The sequence below is a fragment of the Cydia splendana genome, chromosome 21, assembly GCF_910591565.1.
Source record: "Cydia splendana chromosome 21, ilCydSple1.2, whole genome shotgun sequence".
NCBI classification, from domain to species: domain Eukaryota; kingdom Metazoa; phylum Arthropoda; class Insecta; order Lepidoptera; family Tortricidae; genus Cydia; species Cydia splendana.
In genome coordinates, this window is record NC_085980.1 from 12,833,757 (window position 1) to 12,848,381 (window position 14,625).

At 37.9% G+C, this 14,625-nt stretch overlaps 1 protein-coding gene across 1 annotated transcript in view; it reads left to right on the top strand.

The window, feature by feature from the left end:
- The window catches only part of LOC134801020 (MICOS complex subunit Mic60), a 37,420-nt gene extending 34,625 nt beyond the window's left edge, over nucleotides 1-2,795 (top strand). Inside the window, exon 19 of the mRNA XM_063773519.1 lies at nucleotides 1,818-2,795. The gene's annotated coding sequence lies outside the window, so the exon portion shown is untranslated. The remainder of the gene's footprint in view (nucleotides 1-1,817) is intronic.
- The last annotated feature ends 11,830 nt before the right edge of the window (nucleotides 2,796-14,625 follow it).

The window sequence follows — 14,625 nt, forward strand, 5'->3', positions numbered from 1 at the left end:
TAATGGAATTTGTATGCAACATTGCAGTCCCAAAATCTAGACTGCAATGTTTTTAACTTTTTAATTTTTGACTGACCATAAACTACGCGCTTCGCGACCTATTTTTTAAACAGCAAAGTCGACTTTGCCGGCCATTTTTGAGAAAAAATACATTACAGTTTCAACATACAAAACCGGACAAGTGCGAGTCGTACTCGCCCCCTGAGGGTTCCGTACTTTTTAGTCATGGTGGCAACAGAAATACATACACTTATAACTTCACATAAATACTCTCACTTACTTACAACTTACTGAGACCTTTTTAACTGACTTAAGTCTTTGTACTTAGTTGGATAGTTAGTCATATAATATAAAGTCTTATTTATAATGTTGTAGCTTTAATAATAATAATTCTATTCTGTTAAAATAATAGCCGCAACATATCGGTATTCTGTATTCCTCGAAGATCCCCACGTTACAGGCTGAGCGTAGTGTGGGGATCGCTGTATTGCCTCTCTTGGAATGCTAATTACTTGAAATAAATAAATATCTATCACGGTTCATGAGATAGCCTGGTGACAGACGGACAGACAGACAGACGGACAGGCAGACAGTAGTCTTAGTAATAGGGTCCCGTTTTTACCCTTTGGATACGGAATCTTAAAATCCGGAAACTAAGTAAAATAATAAAATAAACAGCCAGTATAAATTCAGCCACCTGTCCAATTTCTTTGGCCAATGTCATTGCGTCTCACTTTCTCATTTAAGCAAAATGTGAGACGCAATACACATTGGACAAAGAAATAGGAGATATGGAATACCACCTTATGTTCAGGGACCGGCCCGCTATCCCTTATAGAGGGTTTTGTGAGGGTTTTGCATAAGGCTTAACTCACCATACCCTTTGCCAGACGAAACCCTTTCATTTTCCTTTTAAAGCCCTTATATAGCACTAGCCCATTTGAGTAATTGGTAGCCCAATACCCTTACAAAACCCTTATCATCCGCTGCGCATATGGCTTATAAAGGTCACCCTTATACCCTTATATAAGGGCTTCCCTTTTAGCATATAAACGTGCTAATTTAAATCGTCTGTCTTCTTCATAAAGCACACATTACTTCGAATCCGAGCGATCGTCGGCGGCGGCGTTCGTTTCATGTTTGCGCGCTTCCAACTTCCAAATGATGGAATTTACTAATCCTGTCTCTTTCACGCAAGGCTGAACTACGACAGTACTAAAGGGAAAGCTTTATAAAAGCGCTTAATGATAAGGGTAACCCTTAATAAGGGATTGCCAGGCGTATAGGCTAGCAGTAAGCAATTGCAAAGGGCTAGCCTTATATCTGGCTAAGCTTTTCGGTAAGGGCTAGCCGAATGAATGGGCTTGCAGTTCAAATGGGAAAGCTTTTACAATGTGTTAGCCTTGTTTAAGGGACGCCCATTGAAAGGCTTTTATCGCGGAAAGGGTTGTCCGGTCCCTGCTTGTTAACATTATATAACCTATACATTTAAATTTAACCTGAATTTGACGACCGGTCTGGCCTAGTGGGTAGTGACCCTGCCTGTGAAGCCGATGGTCCTGGGTTAGGATCCCGGTAAGGGCATTTATTTGTGTGATGAGCACAGATATTTGTTCCTAAGTCATGGATGTTTTCTATGTATTTAAGTATTTGTATATTATATTTATCGTTGTCTGAGTACCCACAACACAAGCCTTCTTGATCTTACCGTGGGTGATTAGTCAATTTGTGTAAGAATGTCCTTATAATATGTATTTATTTAATAAGTCAGATGTTTGATATCACCAAGTTAATAGCAAATGTTTTGTTTATTACAGACTTGGAGCCCAATCTAGCAGGATTGACATAAAACATGGATGTCCCATAAAAAGAGGAAAATGGCCAACTTGGTAACGTCATACTAATTTTGAAATATATATATTCAAATCACAGTAAATTTCTTATTTCCATTAGAGTCTACACATACCGTTATAGACTCTAATGGAATAGCAATAAATATCAATTTGCATTGTAACGAATTGTAAGTACATATATGAAATGAATGTTATTTGCGTACTGAAGTTGTCTAAGACCGATGTAGGAATTATTTTACTGTTGTAAACTTTATTTCTATAAAAAAACGACTAAAAATCAACACAGACGATAACGAGAGTAGTACAAAAAAACAGTAAAATGTTTATAAACTGTTTAGACAACGGTTTCACTGACTTGAATTTTTAGTCGCTATTGTCAGGCGTGGCTCACTCCGCGATTTCGTCGCGTCGCTACAAGTACATGCGGCCCACACCAATGTTGGTGTCTAGCAGTAGTGGTTGCCCCGCACCGCTACGGAACGGACGCCTGTTCGCGCTTGCGCTTGTATCTCTCGTAACAGACGCGTTTTGTTAGAGAGTGAACCTTCTGTACCCAGTACAATTATTTATTCTGTGCTATTGTCGTGTATTGTGTGTTGCTGTTGTCGTCTAAACAGTTTAAAATATGTCTCACGAAAGTATAATTTCGAGTGAAATGTTTGTTTGGTGAATTCTAATATTTGTTTACTTAATAAAACACTGTACTTTGATGTTTCTATTTGTTAAACGTGTACCTATATATTGTTTTTGGATAATTTTGCTGCTTTTCTTTGTAAATTGAGACCTGTCATTTCATGTTAAACAATGATGGCTTTTGACACAAACTGTATTAAAAATAAAAGTCTCTTAAAATTTACTTGTAAGCGATGGAGAACAGTAAATATAATTATATTTTCCACATAGCTTGGGTACGGCCACAGCTGTCATAACCTTATTTATAACCTTAAAGGGGTCCACTGATTAACAGTCTGCCGGACGGTATCGGCCTGTCAGTTGTTCGGAACTGTCAAAATTTTGTTCTAACTGACAGGCCGATACCGTCCGGCTGACTGTTAATCAGTGGGTCCCTTTAAACGCAACATCGGCAACATATATGAGTCGCTTAACTTCAAACTCGGGTAAATCCATCTGTCAGATTATGCGATTTTGGTATTAACAAATGGTAATAGGATAGATATTTGCTGAGAGGGTCGAATGGATTTACCCGAGTTTGAAGTTAACCGACACATATATTGAAATGATAGATGTCATCGTATCCAAGCTTTCTGTACAATATTGTTGGTCACACGCTGTTGTTGGGTCTGTTATTTTTCAAGTATTGTCGCCGTCAAAAATAACTTTACAATGAGGGTGCTCATAAGTGTATTCTTTAGGCATATATTTGAGAAATATCGGCACTATTTTGAAAAAAAAAAAACTCGTACTTTGTTCGATCTGTCAATCAAAAGAAAGATGTGGTTTATGTGTCGCTTAACTTCAAACTCGGGTAATCCATTCGACCCTCTCAGCAAATATCTACTCTATTACCTTCTCTTAATACTATAATCGCATAATCTGACAGATGGATTTACCCGAGTTTGAAGTTAAGCGACTCATATCTATATATGCATACAGAGTTAGTGCCTTTTAACTTTGTGTGAGATACGTGATTTTTTCAATGTAGTGCCGATATGGTGAATGTATGGTGAACTATAAAAATCTAAGAAATTAAGTGGAACCTTGGTTAAAATAATGATCGAACAGTATGAATTTATTTATTTAGTATTGTAATAAATTAGTGCAGAGTCCAAAAATGTTCTATCGTAAATTTAAATGATGGCTATTAACTGTGAAATAGATAATTACTTAAGAGATGAATAAAATATAGGTCAAACAATCAAATTGTATGATTAATACAGTTCATTGCATAAATCTGAAAAAATAAAGGCGATACAGTCAGCAGCAAACATAGCTCGAACAAACCTCATCACAATCTGAAACCGACTCTGTTGTTTAGAAAATAAAGTTCATACAGATCGTATTGAAGATTTCACTTTGCGAAGCTGTTTTTCTTGATTGATTCCATTTTGAGAATTCACGGTAAGCTGCCTTTTTTTTTAATAGTATAATTTGCATTTACAGTGACTACCGAGCATCTTTCAAACGTTGTCTGTTAGAAAGAGACAGATGCTTATGTCTGCAGCAATGGACTCTTTAGTCAAATGGCTTAATAACTATATCGCACCGTACAGTCGTAGAACGGAGTTAACTTTAGTAATTTATGTAAATATGAAGATATTGTTAATTTAAATTAAACAATGATTTTTATTTCATGGTGTCGTTTCATTTACTACTGTCTCATATACAGAGTGATTTCGGGGTCGTGGAGCAAAAGAACAAGATATCATACAGAATGGGGAATATTACGCAAAACTCTGCGTAGAGGGCGTCACTAGGCCAATCACATGGCCTACCGTGAAACATGACAATCGAAAGTTGGGTTTCTGCCTCTATCACTTGCTTATTCGATCGATAGAGAGGCAGATAAAGAAATTTCGATTTTCGCGTTTTGCGGTAGGCCACCTGTAAACAAACCGCCTTGATGCATATATTATTATACTCTTTGGCATCAATGTCATAGTAAAAACTTGTCAAAAAACTGCTTAACCTTTTGAACGCCACAGACGGCAATTGACTTCAACGCAAAATCGTGACAATGACGCCAAAGACGGCATTTGACGTCGATCGTTTTTTGATGAAAATCTACTGAAAAACACCCCACTTTTAGGTTGGCATTATTTATTCACAAAACTAAATTTTACCCCCGTGGCGTCAGTGGCACGGCAAATGGATGCACCGTTTGGCGTTCAAAAGGTTAAGGCCTAGTATGTATAAGTTATTCTATGGTTTGCTAAACAAATTATTGCTGTACTCTGGCGGCAGAAAATTGCAGGAATACTCCCTATTACGAATATTCTTACCGATTACCGACCTACAGGAAAAACTGCGCGCAGTTTTCACAAGAGATGCAGTTGAGTTGCAGTTTGGAGTTTTGTTGGAGTTCCTCTGTTTCAGCCCAGTATCTGGCATACTATTTTACGTCTGGATCATTGACAGTAGGCCACTTGTGTCAAAGAATATTTCAAATATGTGTCACGTCTTTATATCAATGTTTCTGTAATACAAAAATAATATTTCAGCCCGATATGTTTAAGGCCATACCGTATATAGTTAAATTGGTAAGTAAATGTTTCTTTAAGTGTAAGTATATACAGGGTAAAATAAGTTCTTACGAGGATAGTGGGGGAGCTACGCTTGGTTCCTACACCTCAGCAGCCTGGTTCTATTATTTAGAATTGAAAACCATATACACATTGTATAGCTACAACAGTAGGACAATTGTACCTTCAACCATGTAGATGTAGACGCCAAGAACCCTTAATACCCTTTTAACCGCGTAGAATGTAGCCGCCCGGTATTACGAAGTTACACGAAGTTTTGTCTTATAAAGACGGCGTATTTTGTGCGGGTCGTGCCCGTGCGATGAACGCTTATTACGCATGCTTTCAAGGTACCTCCAATACCTCCATGCTTTTTGCCCGCTTCATGCCCGCTTCGAACTTGTGCGCGAATCATGCACGAAAGCGGCCGAACACGAACCGTGAACCAATGCGAAGGCGATGATAGTGGCGCTCACTGTTGTGTCGAGACAAGGTGCGAATCGGTCCACATTCGCGCGTGAATGCTTCTCGTTATACTTAAAGTAAAGACGCTAAGAACGGAGAATGTCGTACATTGCTCGAACAGTGACATTGACTGCCGACATCACCAGTGGGACAGCAATACCTACCTATATCAATTGGCGCGTACAATAGAGATGGGAAATGGCAAGTCAATGTACGAAATTCTTCTTGCTTAGCGTCCTAACTTTTACCTATCCCGCACTAAAAAATAAATGTAAGGCATTAAACTTTAGAATAGAATAGAATAGAATAGAGAGCGTTTATTCGAAGTCTATTAATGTCTAAATATCTTCCAGCACACGTGTAAGCATGTAGACCCGCGCGTCAATCGTGTGGCCTACTTTTACCAGAACAACACTCGGCCACAGAAAACTACTTATTCGCAGGTGAGGCCTTTTTAGGGTTCCGTCCCAAAGAGTAAAAACGGGAAAATGGGGCTCCCATACAACAAACGCCATTTTTTTGCCGTTTTTTGCCTAATGGTACGGAACCCTTAGTGCGCGAGTCCGACTCCCATTTGGCCGGTTTATTGAAGATCCATGTAATCCAACTGGTATTTTAGTAGGACACCGTATTTATTATATTCCCGCTAACTTAAACTGCCTAGCTACTAAATGGCAGGTACCTAATATATTTATTTAATTACACAAACGGGTCTACCGCGATATAATTTCATTGTTTTTACACGGCGTGACCACAGCTGGTGCAACTCAGCTGAAACGTCGGAATTAAAGGTAAAAACAATGAAATTATATCGCGGTAGACCCGTTTGTGTAATTAAATATGTGTACAAAACGCGAGAGTTTAAAGTGTTATACCTAATATATTTTTTACGAATAGCAACACACTTTTCTGCAAAAAAATATTTGCCTAATAATATCGACATCGATAACTTGTAGAATGCTTGGGATAGTTGTTGTCATGTGGCATTTTAAACGTCAGCACACGGAGCCGCAGTTGACATTCACGAGACTTCATAACGCAGGTCTCTGAATTTAAACTGATAATTTAACGAAGCGGCTCAGACGACCTTAGTCATGGAAATCTGTTGCTTAGATAAACCACCAGGACACAGTGGACCTCGGTGTTACTGTCGTAGTTGGTAGATACATTTTGTGGTAGATACATTTTGTAATGTAACCCATTATGGCCATTATTCCCTCTTTAGGGGAGGGATATAGCCTGATGATGATGATGGCTATTATTCTAACACGTAGGTGGAAGAAAAAGACCCGTGCAAGCAGCCTGACCCATGCCCGCCACCGCCAAAGAATGACCGGGTGTTTTGGGGCGCTATGGCCATCCTCTTTACCGTTGGTTGCTTCGGTGTATATGCCAAGTAAGTTTTTGAATTAATAGAAAATAACCCATGCAACTTTCTCATTATTACCACAAAATAAATAATTAGTACTACCGTACAAAAAGAACACTTTCACACTACAAAACCGAAGTTTGACAACGAATCATGCTATCTCTTTCTAATGCATGGCACTATCCCTTTCGGCTAATTAGGTTGTCAAAATTCAAGTGATTATTTTATCTGTGGTCGTACACGCAAAAGGACGTCAAGTGGTGCCAACCGGCAACCCTAATAATTGCTCGAAGCAATGCTAAGCCGAACGGAGCCGAGTTTGCCCGAAGTCAGGAGTGTCTTCCCACTGTTATTACATACATTTTTGAACAATATCAAGAGAGCCTTTACTAGCTGTGCACTGTTTATCAATAGCTTGTAACATGTAATACAAGCGGATGTCCCTTTTTGACAGCTTTTGTTAGAAAGGGTCTTCCACGGTGTATTACAAGCTATAAGCTTTTGATAAAAAGGGCACTGGTGTAGTGAAAAAGTATACAATCAGTGAGTTAAAAGTAAGTTCAAAAGCGTAGGGTTGCATGTAAAATATTGATCATTGATATATCATATTCCCTGGAGTTATAATCGAAACCTACATATTTTCATGGTAATAAATTGGCCGCTTATTTACGGCTAAGTATATCTCAAGGGACCCCGTACACTTGGTCACGACATGGGAGTAAAATAAAGTGGCCTTTTCACGTCATATACTTACTCCGAAAACTGCGACCTATGGTTATTATTATGAGTTCTACTTGAGTGTCCTATCAGTCTTTATTAGCACTAGCTGTTATTATGAAGGAAATCGAGTCTTTGTCAATTTTCGACTCTATTTCGAAGCTTGTATGGTTTTTTTTGTACGGGGAGAAGGCAAGTTCTATTTCCTCCGAGTTATATGTTATGGACATAGTGGTTTTCTCCAACAATGCTAGGATACAAAATTAAATTGACAATATACTCCTATTGTGCATCTCTTCGTCATTGACTCTTCTGAGTACTCACGAAGAAAGTATAGGCCTCCGGCTAATAAAGCTATTAGACCAAACTTTTTAGGCTTTTTTGGTCATGTGTGACGAATTTCTACAAGTGCGTCGTCTGATCTAGTATTACGAGGGTAATAATATAGACGCGAAAAAAAGTAGTGCAAAATATTGCCGTTCGAAGTACTTATTCTTCTACGAAAAACTACAAGGGAAGGTTATAAAGTCAATTTCCATTACATCGTTGGAGGTCAAAACCATTCTCTAAAAGGTAGATTCCATGCAGACAGAAAAATATTTTTCTGTTCTCCGCGCGGAAAGCGTCAACTTTCGGCACACTACGCTAAACGAAGTTGCCGATTTACTACTCCGTCGAACAGACAATAAATATCAGTAAAAATAAGTTTTTGGCAAAAATTTCATTTTTGGTACAAGCTTTTATCGCTGACTTTTCTCACGACAACTAATACTCATCGAGACAATTCTAAAAACCCCTAACACAATTAGGTTGCGTTGTTTCATCACAGAGTTCCTATGGCCACCTCCTGTCTCCATCATCAGATCAGTTCGACAGTACCATATTATTCTATTGTCATCAGAACTACATACAGCTGCCAATTTTCATGACGCTACAATCCTTGGAAGATGGTTAAATTAGTTACCTTAGATTCCATTACATGTTAGTTACATACACGTCGACCTAATAAAAGCTTGTTAAAAAGCCTGGGATTGTCGGCCGAGGCGAAGCCGAAACCTGTGCCGAAACTATGTGAGACGTTTCTTACTTTACTGCCTTAGGTATGTAAATGTAATATTATACTATTAAAAATCTGGTACTACCGACTTACAAATAGTTTTCGCATGATTAGATATTTTATTATAGATATATTTATTTTTATTTTTCATAGACACACACCAGAAACTCGCGACTGGCTATATATTAACGCGCCCTGGTTCGACGACCTCATCGCCATTGCCTACCAGGAGAACAAAACTTACGAAGAACACGCCAAAGACTTCGTGAAGGCTATCCAGGCGTACATGAATAGGCCAGAAACTCCTCGACTGTGCGATTCGTCGGGGAAACCTATAAAACAACGTGAGTAACTTACACCACATGGCATTATAGGGGGTAAAGTCATAGCTCCTGGTGGAGAAGACATACGGGGAACACGCCAAAGGCTTCGTGAAGGCTATTCAGGCGTATATGAATAGGCCAGAACCTCCTCGACTGTGCGATTCGGCGAGGAAACCTATAAAACAACGTGAGTAACTTAGACCACATGGCTTTTTAGGGGGTAAAGTCATAGCGTACCAGGAGAAGACATACGGGGAACACTCCAAAGACTTCGTGAAGGCTGTCCAGGCGTACATGAATAGGCCAGAAACCTCCTCGACTGTGCGATTCGGCGGGGAAACCTATAAAACAACGTGAGTAACTTAGACCACATGGCTTTTTAGGGGGTAAAGTCATAGCGTGCCAGGAGAAGACATACGGGGAACACGCCAAAGACTTCGTGAAGGCTATCCAGGCGTACATCAATAGGCCAGAACCTCCTCGACTGTGCGATTCGGTGGGGAAACCTATAAAACAACGTGAGTAACGTAGACCACATGGCTTTTTAGGGGGTAAAGTCATCGTACCAGGAGAACAGGGTAACAAACAACTTTGAACACAAGGCATTTTTAGGTAGTAAGGATAGTTATGGCTTAGGTACTATGAGAACAAGACATACGTAGAACATGCCAAAGATTTTGTAAAGGAGTACCTGCTTAGTTCAGAACCTCCTCGGCAATGGCGTAGCTAGGCGTGGGCGAAGTGGACTCGCGCCCCAAGGGGGACCTCGCGCGAGGCCCCTTCGGGCACAGTGAAAGAAAAGGGCCTCGCAGATGCGACTTCGCCCACGGCTAGATTAGTTCACCCTACGCAGTGGCGTGCTCCTCGGCTATGTGAATCGAAGGGAATACCTATGAAACAAGGTTACACAAAGTGGCAGACCGCAGGTCAGTGAGTCAATAGCCAAATTCAAAATATTTGGTATCTAATTTAAAAAATATTCTTACCTACACCATTTTCAGTAGGTATTTCTGTTGTGGTAAGTCGTTCGTTATGCTACTTTTTTTTCTAATTTTTAGAAAAGGAGTACCGCTTGTAATATTAGTTGTAGTTTATGCAACACGGCCCAGGGGCCCGTTTCTCAAAAGCTTGTAAGTTGTAATACAAGCGGATGTCACTTTTTGACAGCTTTTGTTAGAAAGGGACTTCCACCTGTATTACAAGTTACAAGCTTTTGAGAAACGGGCCCCAAATGTCAAATTTATCTACAAGCACTAAGCTGTGAAATTCAGATACTAGAAAAGCTAGCCTTTGAGCAAACTAGAAAAAACATGAATATTCACTGGAAAATCGCCAACGGTATCGTCTTGGGTCGTCCCATTCGTTTTTCGTCAAGTTCTTAAATTAATCCTATTCTGCTTTCTTCACTCATTCTACATCGAAAGCCACCGACGATTGTGACGAATGTAGAATGAGTGACGAAAGCAGAATAGGACTAATTTAAGAACTTGACGAAAAACGAATGGGACGACCCAAGACGATACCTCACCAACGTTGACGATTCAATTCAATGGCATCTCATATTAGTTATATTTTGGATTGTATTACAGCGCCAAAAGAAAAGAAGAAAGAAGCCATAGAAGTAGTGTGCCCTAAAGAGGTCGAGGATGAAGGTAAATTAATAATAGGGTAATTCGCCAGTATCTGGCCACCTGTTAGTGACTGGCCACCCTGAAAATGAATTCTATTCACCTATAAACAGAATTCATTTTAGCATAAGGTGGCTAGTTATTGAAGGCTGGCCAGTTATTGAAACTTTAATACTAAAATGAATTATGTTTATAGGTGAATAGAATTCATATTTAGTTTAGGGTGGCCAGTTATTGGCCGGTGGCCAGTTACTGGCGAATTACCCTATAATTGAATGTACCAAAAATGATTTTTTTGCCAAAAACTTATTTATTCCTTCGTTTGGTGGCCTACTATGTCATTACTAAAATATATTAAACGAAAATCAATCTTATTACCAGCATACGGAATATTATGACTGTGAGCTAGTGGTAGTAATCAGTAAGTTATAGTTGTCACTTGATTGAACCCTTTACCAGGTTAAGGGATATATATTTCCCACATACAGCACTTCAAACATGTGTTCTATTTTCGATCAGTAAGACTGACATTAGTGACTAGTGACATTCGATTGTCATTTTTAAACTGTTAGCCTGGTAAAAAATAATTACAGAATAGGGTAACTACTTACTTACTAGTCTAATCAGTTTCTTTTTTCGATCTGTCAAAACGATTTTGCTACTATGGAATTTATATGAAACCCTAGCATTTGATGTCACCGTCAAATTACCTACTCTTTATAGTTTTATACGGGTTTTAAAATAGAAATTGTGTCTAAAAATAACTGCTGACTACGTTTCTTAATTAATCTTAAGTTGCTTAATTTCATGCATGGTGTAAAATAAAATATTTTAAATACAGTCAAATACCCTTAAAGGTTCCTTCAACTGTTAAGGCTGTGCATTTTAACTTTCGGTTCCATATGTAAAATATAAATTTCTAGGGCCACGGGATCCCAAAGCATGTCCGAAAGCAACGAAGCCCCCAACTCTGAAGACCATATGCGAGATTGAGAAGTGTCTCCTCAATAATGGAGAGGATTGCATTAATAACTACTGGACGGCGAAAGAGGCCTGCAGGGTGTACAATGAGGTCAGTTATTTGATAAGTTATTTGATGATACAGGAGGTAAAGGAGACCAAGGCCTAAAGGGGCCCATTGATTACCAGTCCACCGGACGATATTGGCCTGTTAGTTAAAACTGTTAAAAGCAAAATTTTACAGCTCCGAACAACTGACAGGCCGATATCGTCCGGCGAACTGGTAATCTGTGGGCCCCTTAAGGGGCCGGTATATGACGTTTTCGATTTAGACCTCACTTTGTAACCATAATTTGTTCATTAAATGTTTGATGATTGCATTAAATTACACGTAAATTTATTCACGAAGAAACCGTGTACCGACTCTTTATGCCATTATATTTTTAATTTGCTGTTATTCTCTACAAATCGACACTAAAAGTATCAAAAAATCAAAATATGGAGTTCCGTTTGAGACAGAAGCAAAACAATTTTGTCTTTGACAGTAATTGAATTATTGTATGATTTTGGAAGCTAGATAATTCAGCTACCAATTTATTATCGATTTATATTTTTACTCACAAAGACAACACAGAAATTCAATCTCAAATGTAAACTTTCGAACAATTTCCATACATTGACGACATCACTCAAAATTCTTCTTCAAGTCAGATGCCCGTTGGGGCTACACCGGAGCACACGTGTACTTCTTCAAATGAAAATGACAGCTTGATTTTCTTGCTTTTGACAATTATATTGACATTAAATCATATACGCACACGAGAAAGCATACCAGTAGATAAAATGTATTTCAAAAAATAGGGTACATAAATATCAGCTCGCGTCTCATTTAAATTTCATTTGCTGTTATTTACGGGTCATTATTGTTGAAAACCGCAGTAAACTATCTTAAAATAATACGATTACAGTCGAATTTAAGTATTATCTTCCTTCAAAACTCGCTTAAAATGAAAAAAGTTTAAAGACTCATCTTTACTGATTGGGATCAATTTTTATTATGCTGGTATCATTTTGCGTCATTTTAAAAACGTATTTGACTTCTGTATGTCAATGAATTTTGATGACAACTGTAATCTTGTATTATATTATAGAACTTTTATATTAAAATATTGCCTATTAACAGTCTTGTAACTAGATCTGTAGTACCATGGATTGCGACGAATAAATTATTATGATTATGCCGTTCGTTCCGTCTATATGTATAATGCGTGTACGTGCTGTTCTCTGAAAATCTTCAAGAAAAAATAAAGGCTAGACCAGCGCTAAGTACTAGCAAGTTTTTGCGGCTTTGGAGACCGAGATGAAGCTTACAGGCCAATAGCGTTGTGGCCTGGTTATGAAAAATGAAAAAAATGAAAAATGTTTATTGTGTTAAACAGTACAATTTGTATACAATTAGACTTGAGTCCTCCTTGTAAGTATATGTATACCTGTATCAGGAGAACCCGCGCTTTATTAATGTATGTACATAATTTTAATTCAGCTTAGGTATGCTATATTTTTATTAATTATTAAATATATTTATTGTTGTTTAATATTAACTATACGATAGTGTGTGTGTGTGCGTGTGTGTGTGTGTTTGTGTGTGTGTGTGCGTGCGTGCGTTTCAGTTTATAAGTAATTCAGTTTCATTATAATTAAGGGATTCTAACCATCTTTTTACAGTAATTTTATATTTAGATAGCGGCAAGTGATAAATTGATAGTTTATTGTTTATAGTATTATACAAGTGAGCAGATTGTGCCGTGTTTTGTCTTTTGGCAAACAAAGAACTTATTGTTATGTATACCTATGTATCGAATGTTTTATAAATTTACTATAAAAAGCAATGTTTTATTTCGATTAGGTCTACATTTTGTGCATATTGCATATCTGAAGTATTTTCGTACTAAACTTGAAACTTTCGTTGAAACTAAATAAAATAATTATTCCAAATGTACAGTCACCTGCAATTTATGTTACACAACGAAGGCCGCAAAAATATCTGACACGATCTTATTTGTAGAACCATAAGAGCATGTCACATATTTTTGCGACCTTCGAAGAGTAGGTACCGTCATTACTCATTATCATCAACTTTGCCCGCTTTTTTTTTTAAACACGAATTTCTCAAAAAATATCACATCATATGACTTTTTTTTGCTCAGCACGTCCATTGTGATCAAACGCATCAGTTTATGTGAAGAAAACATTTTTTTATCGTGTTTTTACCCATTTTTTTGCGTTTTAGAGGGCGGGCAAATAAAAAAATATCCGGGGTTTTCGCCAACATTGCCCACGTCAATTTGGTATTCAAATACAGCTCGTATATATGATGATGATGTCTAAGGATCACTTAAAGGTTTTGGGCAATCCTACCATTCCCTGTTAATAACTTAGCGATAAGTGTAAAAACTTTTAAATAAATTTGCTGGGCAATGTTGCCTACCCGTTTTTGCCCATTTCCAAATAAGGCTCGCCTAAGCATTTTACAAAGGCTAGGGTTGTCACTTTTGAGAAAATCTGTTACAATAGTTTAATGACCAAAAATATGATTTTTGTTGTGTTTTCATTCGTTAACGGGATAAAACATCTAAATAAAGGATAATAAGACAAATTAAATACAGTATATATTTATAAACTTATTTTAGTGTACAAACATAACCTTCTTTTACTTGCGAAGTTGGGTAAATTAGATGAAAGTGACAACCCTAATCCGTTTTTGGTGGTGGGCAATGTTGGTATGGATGCCAAATTACCGGATTACTTTGCCCACCGCTAAAACTTTTGTGTATTTAGGCCTTATTAGTTTAAATCTCAATAGACATAATCTATGCTTCATGTGTTATAACTGAAACCCGGAAATATTTGTCAAAGGGTCCTCAATTTTTTCTACTTGCATTCATTATTTATCAATTTTTTGCCCGCCGAAATATACCCTATATTAGACTCGCTCAAACTCAAAATTCCCAAGTCAAGTTATGCACAAGTTTGGCATATACTTTGTCAGAAAT